Source organism: Mirounga leonina, unplaced genomic scaffold, assembly GCF_011800145.1.
Source record: "Mirounga leonina isolate KUSES-001 unplaced genomic scaffold, KU_Mleo_1.0 Mir_447, whole genome shotgun sequence".
NCBI lineage: Eukaryota > Metazoa > Chordata > Mammalia > Carnivora > Phocidae > Mirounga > Mirounga leonina.
Window position 1 is genome coordinate 4,415,783 of NW_023270757.1, and position 12,553 is coordinate 4,428,335.

The 12,553-nt window shown below is 54.3% G+C and overlaps 1 long non-coding RNA gene across 2 annotated transcripts in view; it reads right to left on the reverse strand.

The window, feature by feature from the left end:
* The window catches only part of LOC117999046, a 29,342-nt gene extending 28,236 nt beyond the window's left edge, over positions 1-1,106 (reverse strand). For both annotated transcript variants that reach the window (XR_004676188.1, XR_004676189.1), the window contains exon 1: positions 470-1,106. This is a non-coding gene — a long non-coding RNA (uncharacterized LOC117999046). The remainder of the gene's footprint in view (positions 1-469) is intronic.
* Between the last annotated feature and the right edge of the window lie 11,447 nt (positions 1,107-12,553).

A 12,553-nucleotide genomic window follows, 5' to 3' on the forward strand; every position in this document is an offset into this window, starting at 1 on the left:
TTTATTTATTTATTTATTTATTTATTTATTTATTTATTTATTTATTTATTTGACAGAGAGAGACACAGCGAGAGAGGGAACACAAGCAGGGGGAGTGGGAGAGGGAGAAGCAGGCTTCCTGCGGAGCAGGGAGCCCGATGCGGGGCTCGATCCCAGGACCCTGGGATCATGACCTGAGCCGAAGGCAGACGCTTAACCACTGAGCCACCCAGGCGCCCCCCGTCGATGCCCGTCTTACTAATGCCTCCTCACACGGCCCACCCCGGCCACTCTGCAAGCCTCCGGGAAGTGACTCGGACTCTGGTCCAATCCATCCCGGAGGCCAGGGCTCTGCCTTTTTAAGAGTAATTCTGGCCGGGACTAGGAAGTGACTCACCCCAGCTTCCCCCCAGGGCAGGGCAAGAGAGGCCCAGCTGTATGCACCAGAAATCACACTGCTTCGCAAACGGTTCATTCCCATGTGACTCACCTGGGAATCCTGGTGAAGCGCAGAGTCTGATTCAGTAGGTCTGGGGTAGGGCCTGAGAGTCAGCATTTCTGAGGAGTTCCCAGGGGAGGCGGCTGCTGCTGGCCCCCAGACCTTAGTTTGAACAGCAGGTACTAAAGGGCAGTGTTAGGGGTGACAGTAGGGCTGTCTCCAGCCACAATCTTAGGCCAGGACAAGCAGAGCTAGAGACAAAATCAGCCCCGGAAAGCTTTATCGAGCATGTGCACTAGGCCAGATGCCAGGCCACGTGCTACTGAAAGCCCAGGGGAGCTGGCATGGCGGGGCTCCTGACGTACGTTCTCTCTAGTTCTTGCGATATTGCTCACAATAGGTACAATGATCAGAGATGCTCAGAGGGAGGCTCAGAGGCAGAAAGGGCAGACCTGAGACCCCATCATCATTGCCTGAGTTCTCGGGTACCTGGAGCTGCAGGCCTGTCAACGAACACTAGGCCCAGGCTGGGCCACCTGAGACCCCCCAACCTCCCCCCAAGCGCCCACCTGGAGCAGGCGAAGCGACAGAGCACAGGACCCTCGGTGGGAGGAGGCCCTGAACAGAGACAGCAGAGTGAGACTGGTGGAGAACTCTGGACTGGCTGTTTACCCTGGTTTGACAGTAAAAATGAGCAGCGTGACCCTGAGCAGCATTTTCCCTCGCTGGGCTCCTTTATTCACTGGGAAGGCCAGGGACAGGACCGGGTACCTAATCTTTGGGGCATAGCAGACAATGAAAATGCGGGCCTCTGGTTAAAAAAATGCCTACGAATTTCAAGATGGCAACAGCAGATCAGTAACCCCTGAGCGGGACCCTTCCCAGTGTGGGGCTCTGTGTGTCCTCACAGGTCGCACACCCGTGAAGCCAGCCCTCGGATAGGGTGGGACAAAATGATGTCTAATGCCCCTTCACGCTCTATTGTCCAGGAAAGTTGCTTTTCTGCTGTCATCCTCATTTTGCATATTTATAATTTATCTGTCACCCGGAAAATACGTGCGGCAACCTCTCTCCACCTGGCTCTGCCTCTGTCTGGTGTCATAGGATCATCTCCCTCCTCGTCCCATCTGCTCTACCACCTGAAGACCTTGCAAGGTTTGCTGTGTCACAAATGCGAGAAATTGCCCCAGGCCCGTGGCCATCTTGGAGGAGCCGAGGGAGAGCACGGGTGGGAGGAAGGAGAACACGCCCTTCTTCTGTCCTGGATCCCATCCTGTGCAGACAGCTCCTTCATTTCCCAGGTCTTTCCCGCCTCCCCGAGAATCGGAACATTGAGGCATTGAGAAGAGTGAGTCAGCAGCACAAGTCCTGTCCTTGCCTCCTACCCCCCCAATCCCCCACCCAGGGGCTGAATACCTCAGTTCCCAAACTCTCTGAGTCAGGGAGGTCGCCCTGAGGACATCTGCCTGTTTATCTGAGCCAGCCGGAGCAAGCAACAGCTGCTCAAATGAGCCCAGGAGGGAGGACACTTCCCGGGGCCAGGAGGCCAGAGCAGGTGGACTCCTTGCCCTTGCCCCGGACGCCTGCAACACTGTCCAGGTGGCGGAGTACAGGGAGGGCACTGGCTGCTCGGTACCCTTCCAGCATTTCAGAGCCTCGGCCCATCACCCAGCAGAGCCCCTACCAGCATCTTTTGGGATGCTGAGCGTCGGGGTTGTCAAAGTGTAGGAGGCAGTCCACGGCACAAACTGGTCCCTGAGAAACAGACAGAGGCACTGGCCTGAGTGTCAGGGCCCCGGGGTCTCTCTCAGGTTTTGCCACTGACCTTGGGGGAAAAAAAAAATCACCTTTTCTCTCTTGATACTCTCTGGGCCTCAGTTTCCTTATTCAAAACGCGAAAGATCTTCTTTGCCCCCTTCCCCAAGGCAGAATGAATCGGTCCTTCTCTGGGATCCCCAAGCATCCAGTACTGTAACTTGATCAGGCACTTTCCACGTCGTGAGATGGTTGGTCAGTTCCGTATCTGACTCTCCCTCTAGGTGATCAGCTCCTTAAGGGCAGGCAACATATTTCAGTCCTTCCCTGGTGCCCCCCTCCCTCACCCTCCACTCTTCTGTGTCTTAGATGCTCAGACTGCACCGGGGATGCTGGTGTGCAGGGAACGACCATCTTTCACATGCAGGAAGGTGAAAACATCACACGTGCCCTCTGCCTGCAATGGGAGAGATGTAAACAAAGGGAAGCCTGAGATCTCTGCCCACCACGCCAGCCCGAAGAACTGTCTTTGGAAACCTCCCCGACTCGCATGCCCTCTCTCTCTCTGTCCCGTGCCTGCCTGGCCACCACTGAATTTTGTCTTCTGTCACCCGACTGCAATGGCCCAGTGTCCTGTCGACATCCGACGGTCATGTGAAGCCCAGAAGGCCCAGCAGTGCTGCCTGAGGAGAGTTCGGGCTCTTGCCAGGAATGGTGAGGCAATTCCTGGTAATGGGCATGGGGCACAGGTATGAACTTCAGACCAGACCCTGGGGAGGTGTCTAAGGAATAAACGGAGGTGAGAAAATTCTGGAAGCAGCATCTGCTTCCCCTGGGAGCCCAAGAGGGCTGGGAAAAGGCCTGTGAGCCCTTGGGGAGGCGCAGGGCTCCACCGACAGGCGGACTCCTGAGGCTCCTCTCCTGTTCTTTCTGCCACTCTCCGCTAGTGGGTAAGGAACACTTTGGGGACTTGCAGTCACCGGAACCAAGGCAAGGTTGGTATTACAGACCAAACGGAGCCCTCCTTTCCCTCAAATTCATACTTCGAAGCCTTAATCCTCAATGTGATGATATTTAGAAATGGGCCTGTAAGGAAGTAATTAAGGATTAATGACGTCACAAGGGTAGGGCCTAATGCAATGGGCTGGTGCCCTTATAAGAAAAGATGCCAGAGACCACTCTCTCCACCCGCCACGGAGAAGAGACCATGTGAGGACACACTGAGAGGGTGGCTGTCAGCCGGCCAGGAAGAGGGCTCTCACCAGCAACCAGCTCTGCCGGCACCCTGATCTTGGACTTCTAGCCCCCAGGACTGGGCGAAAATGAACTTCTGCGGTGTGAGGCACCCAGCCCGTGGTATCTTGTTATGGCAGCCTAAGCTGACCAATACCATTGGCCTGTTGGCGGGCACCACCTCTCATGCACCAGGGTGGGGCCAGATGTCACAATACAGGGGCTAAGCCAGAGGTTTTATGGGAAAGGGGAAATTTTAAGGCCAGCAAAGGTGTGGGTCCCCGTTCTCCCACTGTGCCCATGGGGTGGTGTCCTGGGCTGGGGAGGTGCTCACTGCCATGTAGCATGTCGGCCCTTCCTGAGGATCCTTCCTTCTTATGGAACAAGCAAGAGAGGAACCTTATCACTGGGGGCAGCAATCAGACCACTTTAGCACAAGGCAGACTGGCCTCGGGGGCCAGCATTTACCAGAGCTGTCTGGGGCCGTCAGCTCCTAGGACCTGGAGCCCTTGAGACCTTGTGACTGAGGACACCTGAGCTCAGCCACAGGCCCTCCCCACTGGCAGATTCGGGGCCCTTGGTGCCTGCAAGATCATTGCTTCAGCAATCTGGAGTGAGCACCAGGATCATTCCAGACAACCCAGGTGCTTTTGTTTAGGCATAGACCAGAGCAATCAGAACAGCATTCCCCTGGGGTTGACAAGCTGTGGGAAAGGGAGTGAACCCAGGAGAAGGTCAAATGCAGGGACAGTGCTGGTCACTTGATCAGCTGCCCTTCCCTATCGGAGACTCTCCTGCCTAGAACGGATTTAGTCCTGATTAAGGGAGTGGGCATTCCTTCCATATGAGGGGACAGGGCAGGATCCTAGGGGACCCACGGGATCATGGGCCACTGGGTGTCGCCAGGCCAATGAGACCACATGACCCTAAATGCTCTTGACCTGCAGTGGCCTCCTCTGTTGGGGGGGAAGAGAGTGCTGAGGGGGCACGAAGTTTCAGGGTTCACGTGCTCGAGGGAGAGGGCCAGAGGCAAGACTCACCAGCCACCTGTGCCCCAGCCTTCCAGGGGGGCTGAGCTGCGCCCAGGCTACTTTCCTCCCCACCCCTGGATGCCTTTCTAAAAATGGACATGTCTGGCGAGTGAGGGCCTACGATACAAACCATACTTGGCTTTGCTTCTTCCCCCAGACCTTGATAGCTGAACCAAGCACCCCCCATAGTGTGCGTGTGCCCAGGATGGTATGGATGCGTGTGTGTGTGTGTGTGTGTGTGTGTCTGTGTATCTGTGATGTGCTGGCTCTGGAGAGAAGAACGGAGACGGGGCAGACTGCTCTCTCCCGCCCCACCATCCTCCTCCCATGCTGACCCCCTGGCCTGATCCTGCGGCTGACGTCACTCACAGGGTCTTGTCTCCCATGGTGCTTTCTCTGCAGTCCATCCAGGAGCAGCCAGGCTTTGATGGCCCCCTCTGGCTGCCTCGTAAGGTCGGACTCAATGGGAGGCTAGCAGAGCAAAAGATCAAACAGGTCTCTGCACAGTTTACCTCTGTCTGTCCTGCCCGTACCCTGGGCAGCATCTCAGCTTTGGTGGATTTCACTGTCACTTTCTGTGATTACCAAACAACTTCAAAATGTGTCCAGGCCAGGGGCGCCTGGGTGGCTCAGTCGGTTAAGCTTCTGCCTTCAGCTCAGGTCATGATCCCAGGGTCCTGGGATTGAGCACCATGTCTGGCTCCCTGCTGAGTGGGGAACCTGCTTCTCCCTCTCCCTCTGCCCCTCCCCCCCACTCATGCTCAATTTCTCTCTCCCCCTCTCTCTCTTTCTCAAATAAATAAATAAATAAATAATCTTAAAAAGAAAAAAAGTCCAGTCCCGTCTAATCCAAGAGTTTCACCCTCTCACCCAATTTAAGGTCTCCCTGTCCCAGCTGAGCCCCATCTCAGGGGAAGAGGCTGTGTTTAGCTTCCATGTGCAGCTTCTGGGGTCTTGGGGTTGGAGCAGAGGAAGAGGGGTGACAGAGGACAGAAGTCTTTCTCTCCTGGTCTATTGCCATCCGGCACTGGGGATCCTGGCACGCACACAAATACTGGCTCATTTCCTTCTAACGAGCATTTGTGGGTCCTCCTAGGGTTCGTGGGCTGTGCCTTTACTTGGCATGGGAGACACCATCTCTAGCCGACAGCTTATGGCCAGCCCTGCTCAACCTCCATTCTGTGGCGCACCCTATGGGCCACCTCCAACCTCTTTCTGCTGGAGTTGCCTTAGCTCTGTCAGGAAGCTGGCTTGGCTGGAGATCCTGTCAAGACAGAAGCCAACCTGCTGCCTGCCGTAGGTCCACGTGGCCCACAGACAACTGCCTGTCCTTTCTTCACCTTGGGTGAAGCATAGCTTGTACCCACTGTCACCTTCTCAGTCTCCCGCATCAGGCTGTGGTCATCCAGCCCCTTGCCTTCAGACTTCTCCAGACAAGCTTCAGGGATCCACCCAGTGTCTCCCTCTCTGGTGCTTCAGGTCAGGCTCTCTCAAGGAGTCCCTTCCTGAGGGGCCCCAGTTATTGGTGTCACCATCTCTCAGATTTCTGTAGCTCAGTGAGCCTCTGGCCAGAAGGGTGAGTTCACTGTCTTCTCATGGGAAACACGCCTGTTCTGTAAGCATGGTCCTCCCGAAGTCCCCCTCTCTCCCTGCCTGAGAGTGAGCAGATGAGCAGTCCTGCTGACAACGTTGGACGTTCTCTGCTCCAGTCTCTGCCGACTGGTCCTCCTCTGTGCTTTAGAGGAGGGGGTGGACTAAGAGAATGGTCTTCAAACTATCTTGTTTGACTACTTCCTAAAAGGATTTTGGAAAACTATGTAGCCTTTCAAGCATCTTTAAGCATTTTAAATGCTTTTACTACTAAACATTTAAGACTGACATCTAAAATTTTACATCAGAAGTTGAAATGGTTCCAAAGGATGAGATTTCTGGTGCACTGAACATGACAAGCACACTTTAAATACTTTTCACCGAGACCCTGAAGTTGCTGGTTTCGATCATCCAATGTATGCAACATAGCTACTGTTTAACTTGGCAAAATCAAAGACTTCAGTCAAAACTTTTTCTAAAAAAGGAAAATTCTGATTTCACTCGAAAAAGTGAAAATATTGTATTAACATAATACAAAAGTTAATATGTCCTGGAAACCCCTGCATTCTTTTTTTTTTTTTAATTTTAGATTTTATTTATTTATTTGAGAGAGAGAGAACACAGGCAGGCAGGAGCAGCAGAGGGACAGGGAGAAGCAGGCTTCCCGCTGAGCAGGAAGCCGGCTACGGGGCTCGATCCCAGGACCCTGGGATCATGACCTGACTTAACTGACTGAGCCACCCAGGCGCCCCATAAACCCCTGCATTCTTATCCCAAGATAGACAGGTAGGTAGGCAGGAGGTGGTTTGTGGTGGTTTGTCACTTGTATGAAATATCCCTGGCTTGGATTTTTACTGGGCTCTTCCTTGTGGTCCTGCATTTGGTGCCCTGAGGATTTTATATCCCAGGGAGTTGCCCCACAGCCAGGGTTTGGGATGCGCAAGGCCTTTCTTTGTTCTGGTGGGAAAACTGGAAACCACCAGTGCGTGCTCAGACACTTTAGTTTTGGAAAGAACGCCAAAAGAGAGGGGCTGGAAAGATGTCTTCAAGGCTGTCTGTGCCTGTGTGTTCTTGGGAATGTCTCCCTGAGTCCCCAGGGCACCCAAATGGAAGACCGCCAGGCCAATGGGTGCTGTGTCTTTTGTGGTCGCCCTTCACAGGTTCTGCATAGATGGCCCGACGCCCCTCATTAGCATTGACACCCTCGGTGTTGGACTTGAGGTCTCATCTGAGATAGGAATGGCGGGCAAGTCCCTCGTGAACACCTTGCTCGGCTCATGCGGGGCTTGGCCCACGGGGGTTGCCCAGGGAGGGTCTGTGATCCATGTCTGATGTCAGTGCTGAGTCAGCCCCCACAGTCTCTGCTGCCCCTGTCCCTGCCGCCTGCCCCTCCCTGCGTGGGAAGGGGTGTGATGGGGAATTCTGGGCTGAGTAGCCACATCTGTGTGGTTAGGGCTTGGGTGTGGGCGGCCGTGGGAGACACAGCTGGCTGAGAGGGGCCGGGGGACGTGTCCGGGGGATGAGGCCTGGGCCAGGGCAGAGTGTGTCAGCCAAGGGGAATCCCCGCAGCCCCATTTTCGAAGTCATTTGCAAGGTTGAGCTATTGCTTTGTCTGGGTCTGGGGACCCCCCCCTTTCGGCCACAGCCTGGGAAACTATGGGCAGTCGGGGCCACGGTGGCCTCTTGGAGTAGCAGCCGTTCAGCATGCAGCCTCCACGGACTCAGCCTGTCTGGCCCATCAGCAACCTCTGCCTGGGTGGTGAGACCAGAGGACACGAAGATGTACTTGAGCCAACTATCTCCCACACCAGCCTGTCAGGGGGCCTGGTGACCCGCCATTAGAGAGAGATGGAGAGAGACATGGAAGGAGAGGGTGGCTATCACTCCCGCCTTCATTTCTTCAAGTACTTGCTATCTGGCCCTGGGTAAGCCCCCTGACCTCTCCAAGCCTCAGTTCGCTCCCTGTAAAATGGGGCCAGGATTCAGGACTGAGGTCATCAGACGGGATCAAGGATGTGGGCGTACCGGGCACCCAGCATGTAGCCGGGCATGCATTATGGCCTCCCTGAGCTCTGACCTCTTTCCGCAGAGGGGCTGATCCATACACTGCCCTGAGCCAGCAGATTTGCTTTCTTGGGATTCTGGATGGAGAGAACAGGGGAGCTGAACAGTAGGCATAGTAGAGAACTGGAGGGATGGCCCAGGCCCTGGCTGCCCCCTGCCAGGTGCCCCCCACATGGCCCAGCGTGGTCACTGTCACACTCCAGCAGAGGGCTTGTTACATGCAGACTCCTGGGCCACAGCCTGGAGGGCGGACTCAGGAGGACAGGCTGTGTGGTCCAGGTCCCTTTGAAGCAGATCCCTGCCTTGGGCCCCTCCCCCTGTGGCATTCCCCTCTACCTGATCCTGGGCAGCGTATACACCACCAAAGCTATCTTCTGGAAACTCCGCTGCCCTGGTAAGAGCATGCTACAGAGGACCTCCCCCCTGAAGGCAGACCAGGGTTCTGGGGAAGCAAGACAGTGACAAGAGTGAGGGAGGAAGAGCTATGGGTTACATGCTTGGGGAGGAGAAGCGGGATCAGGACCATCCCCGGTGTCACAGGAATATCCAGGGCTCACCTGAGCTCAGGCTCAACGTCTCCCTCCCGGAAGATGGCGAGCTGGCTAGTCTCTTCTGGGCGGGGGTGAGACCCTGTCTGTAGCACCAGCCCAGGCCCAGCTTTTGACCACACAGAGCTCTGGTGGGGGGAGCCATTACCCGAAAGACTAGTTGCTGCCAATTCAGCCTCACTGACTCACCCATGCTTCAGGGAGCCTGAGGACCAAGCACTGGGCCAAGAGCAGCTAAGAATGAGCATCAGCAGAGCTGATGGCCACACTTCTCTTCTTCTCTTCCTCCAGGAAGCCTTCCTTAATTTCTCCTTCTTCTAATGCCCCCGTGCCTCAGTTTACCGATCAGGTTCTTGTGCCTCATGTCATGGCTCTGTCTCCCTGAGGGTATCTCTACATCTCCAGGGACCCCAGTCTCCCTGTGCTGGGCTGGGAGGGAGCAGCTTGTCTGGTCCTGGGAGGCCAGATAATGATGTGACAGTTAAGAGCTTGGTTTTTGGATCCAAGAGACCTAGCTTCCAATCCACTTCTGCTGATGTGTAACCCTGGGGAGATCATTTACCTCACTGAGCCTCTGTTTCTCCATCTGCGCAAATGGAGGTAATGATAGTTCTTATCATATATGGCAGGGATCTGTAACATCTCAGGCCTCTCTGCACTTAGAACATACCTGGAGCTCAATACATGTGAGCTATTATTATTATTATTATTATTATTATTGATTATCATTAACGATTCACTCTAACCCCTCCTCTAAGGATCCATGTCAGCCATCTGTCAAGTGCCGAGCCAGGTGCTGGGGACAGCAGCGTGAGGAAGAGACAGACCTCTCTGCCAAAGGCAACTTATGTGACAAGTGTTTTCATGGAGATGTGGCCAGGAGACATGGAAAATGAGGGAAGGCCTCGTCTGGGGCCGAGCTGGGGCGTGGGGCTGGAGCGGCTTCTGTTAGGTGGGGTTACAGAAGGCAGGGACTCTGGACAGGAGGCATAGCTTTCTGCCATGCCAAGGAAGAGTGAGAAGGGCATTCTGGGAAGAGAGAATGCAACAGAAGCATCTCCTCTCTCGGGAGGTCATTGCCAAACACGGTAGGGAAGGAAGGGTAATGGGGTAGGGGCTGAAATGTAGTTCAGGAGAACCCTTCCCTACGTCCCTAATTGGAGCATGAAAATCCAGTCCCTTAAACATTGACCAGAGACATGGCTGGCTCAGGAAGGCTGCACCGGGACCCCATGAATTGTCGGGCAAGGCTCAGGCAGAACCTACAGAGGATGAGAATCTCTCAATTGACAGGTGCATCCCCGAAGGCCCCCCACAAGCAAGGAACCAGATTGTCAACACAATGGTTCTAACTGTGGACCTCTCGACAATTAGACAGATAGGCAGAAGACCATCTATGGATCTTAGAAGAATGGCAGAGACAGGACGTGTGGAGTCTCAGGTCACACCTGGGGAATAGGGTTTTGCCCCATTGGTTTTAACTGTGGACCTCTCGACAGTTAGACAGATAGGCAGAAGACCATCTATGGCTCTTAGAAGAATGGCAGAGACGGGACGTGTGGAGGCTCAGGTCACCCCTGGGGAATAGGGTTTTGCCCCTACTTGGCCCCTCTGGTCCTACAGGCTCTGCAAGGAGCTGGCTGCAGCCACAGACATGCCAGGCAGCGGGAGGAGCTGGTACCCTCACCATCCCCAAGGCATGTCTGATTATTAAAACTCATACATCACGCTCTGAAGCAAATACCCGGTGTGGGGGAATTGGAATCCTTCAGCATGGACTAGATCCATCACCTTCTAAATCAGGTACATCAGCCCGTGAATCAAACACATCACCTCTGGATTCGATGGGCTCCCAGTCGGATTAGATGCATCACCTATTGAATCAAATGCAACTCTGATTGAATCAGAAACTGCACCTCACCTAGTAAATCATCTAAATATTACCCACATTACAAGTTTGGAATGGCTGCCTCACCAATACATTTTAACAGACAACATGTTAAAGCTGCTATAACATTTAAACAATTACCCACAGAAACGAACTCAATACATCACTCAGGCTGGCCGATCAACGTTTTGAACGGGAGAAATCGCCATCCAGATGCACGGGCTTTCCATTTTCCCTCCCTCCTCACCGCCGCCTTCCCCACTTGGAGTCCCTTCTCCTGCAGACACATGCTGAGGTGAGGCGGGCGGGAGCCGTGGGGGCTCCTGACCGCAGCCCAGGGGAGGCCGGTGTGAAACCCAAGGCCGCAGACCAGATGTGGGCCCATCCGGCGGCAGGCCTATTCTGTTTAACCTGCACAGTGCTTAAAAAAGAGCCAGCGCTTCAAAAATCAAAGAATTCACATGAAAATCCTGGATTTTTGGCTTCTCTTAACAAAGTGAGATTTGGCAATAATAGGCCCGCACTCCCGGCTAAACCTAGTAATAGTAGCTATTACCAGGTGCCGTTCCAAGCACTCTTTTGTATTACGTCATCTGGTGCTCACAACAACCCCAGAATAGTATGCACTCATAGACTCTTATTGATTCCAGTTGAGGAAGTCCAGGGCACAGAGAGAGCAAGCAACTGGTCCAGATCACACAGCTGAGCCACGGGGGAGGTAGCAGCCTCAGGAAAACAAGTGGTGTGGGGCAGTTTCTGGGGTGGATGGTGCGTGGGCTAGCTCACCTTCCCAGGTGTCCTTCTGATCTCATGAAACCCACATGCCCTTGTGTCCCGACTCCCTCCCCATCATCCCTCTCAGCCAGCATCCTGGCCCCATAGTAGGGCCTTTCCGAGAGGCCCCCGACTGGAGACCTGCGTATTATCTACAAGACTGGATATGCAACCACAGAGCTGTCCTGGCCGACCTGGAAGAAATGTTCATTATACTATTTTAGAGTTGCACCCCATTGACTATATTATGCTGAATCCAGCGCCCTATCGACTGATACGCAATTTTTAGAATAAATCCTGTAACTGCATTGCAAACTACACAATTATGCTGCATTGTATTTGTGCGCCACGTGTCAAGAGTGTTTTCTCAAAAGTAAACACTAAAATAGAACAGGTTTTGAAACTCTACTTTGGTCTTTCTTGTTTTTTAATATGCCGGAAGCTCCAGGAGGGAAGTGGCCCAGGCCCTCTCTTTCCTGAGTGGCCCTGCCCTGGGGGCACTGTAGTCTAGCATCTGCATCTAACCAGGCCCCCTCCTTCTGGCCCCCGCCCCCCCCCCCCGCCATCCTCCCGCAGCCTTTGGACTATAAACAAACCAACTAGAATAAAGGTGACAGCTCTGCACGGCATGATCTTTGCATGTCACCTGGCTCATAGAAAAGCTTGGTAAAGATGACAGGTGTGTTTTCAGAGGAAAGCCTGGGAAAGGCCAGCTCAGGGTCTATGTACGCTTAGCAGTATCCCAAGGCTTTGTGGGCATTGCCCTGCAAACACCTGGGGCTTCGGACCCCGGAGCTGCCAACTGGGAAGCCACAGGTCAGGTTGGGCCAGGGTGTAGCGCCTAGATCGAGAGCCTAGCCCTGACCCACCAGGAAGCAAAGGAAAGCGCTCAGGAAGGTTCTGGAGGGCGGCTCAGTGCATCCTCCCTGGGTGCCACACAGCCCACGGCTTTAGGCACGGTGGAGGTCTGGCTGACCCCGTGGGCTGCCTTGAGAGGTGGCCTGGCTCTCACCAAGCGGCTGCTCAAACTTGATGTTGAGTTTGTGTTGGAGTCTGGCCCTCAGCCCTGCGCTGTTCCGACCCCAGGGTCCTCAAGGAGGCCTGTGGGGAGGGTTGTTCCAGAAAGACTACAAATGCACGTGGGGGAGTACCCCAGGCTGTCCGCCCGTGGGTGACAGGGCAGAAGGGAGAGAGGAAAGGGGAAAATAGGGAATGAGGACAGACAGCTTTTCAGGGTCCCAGCACCGGGCTG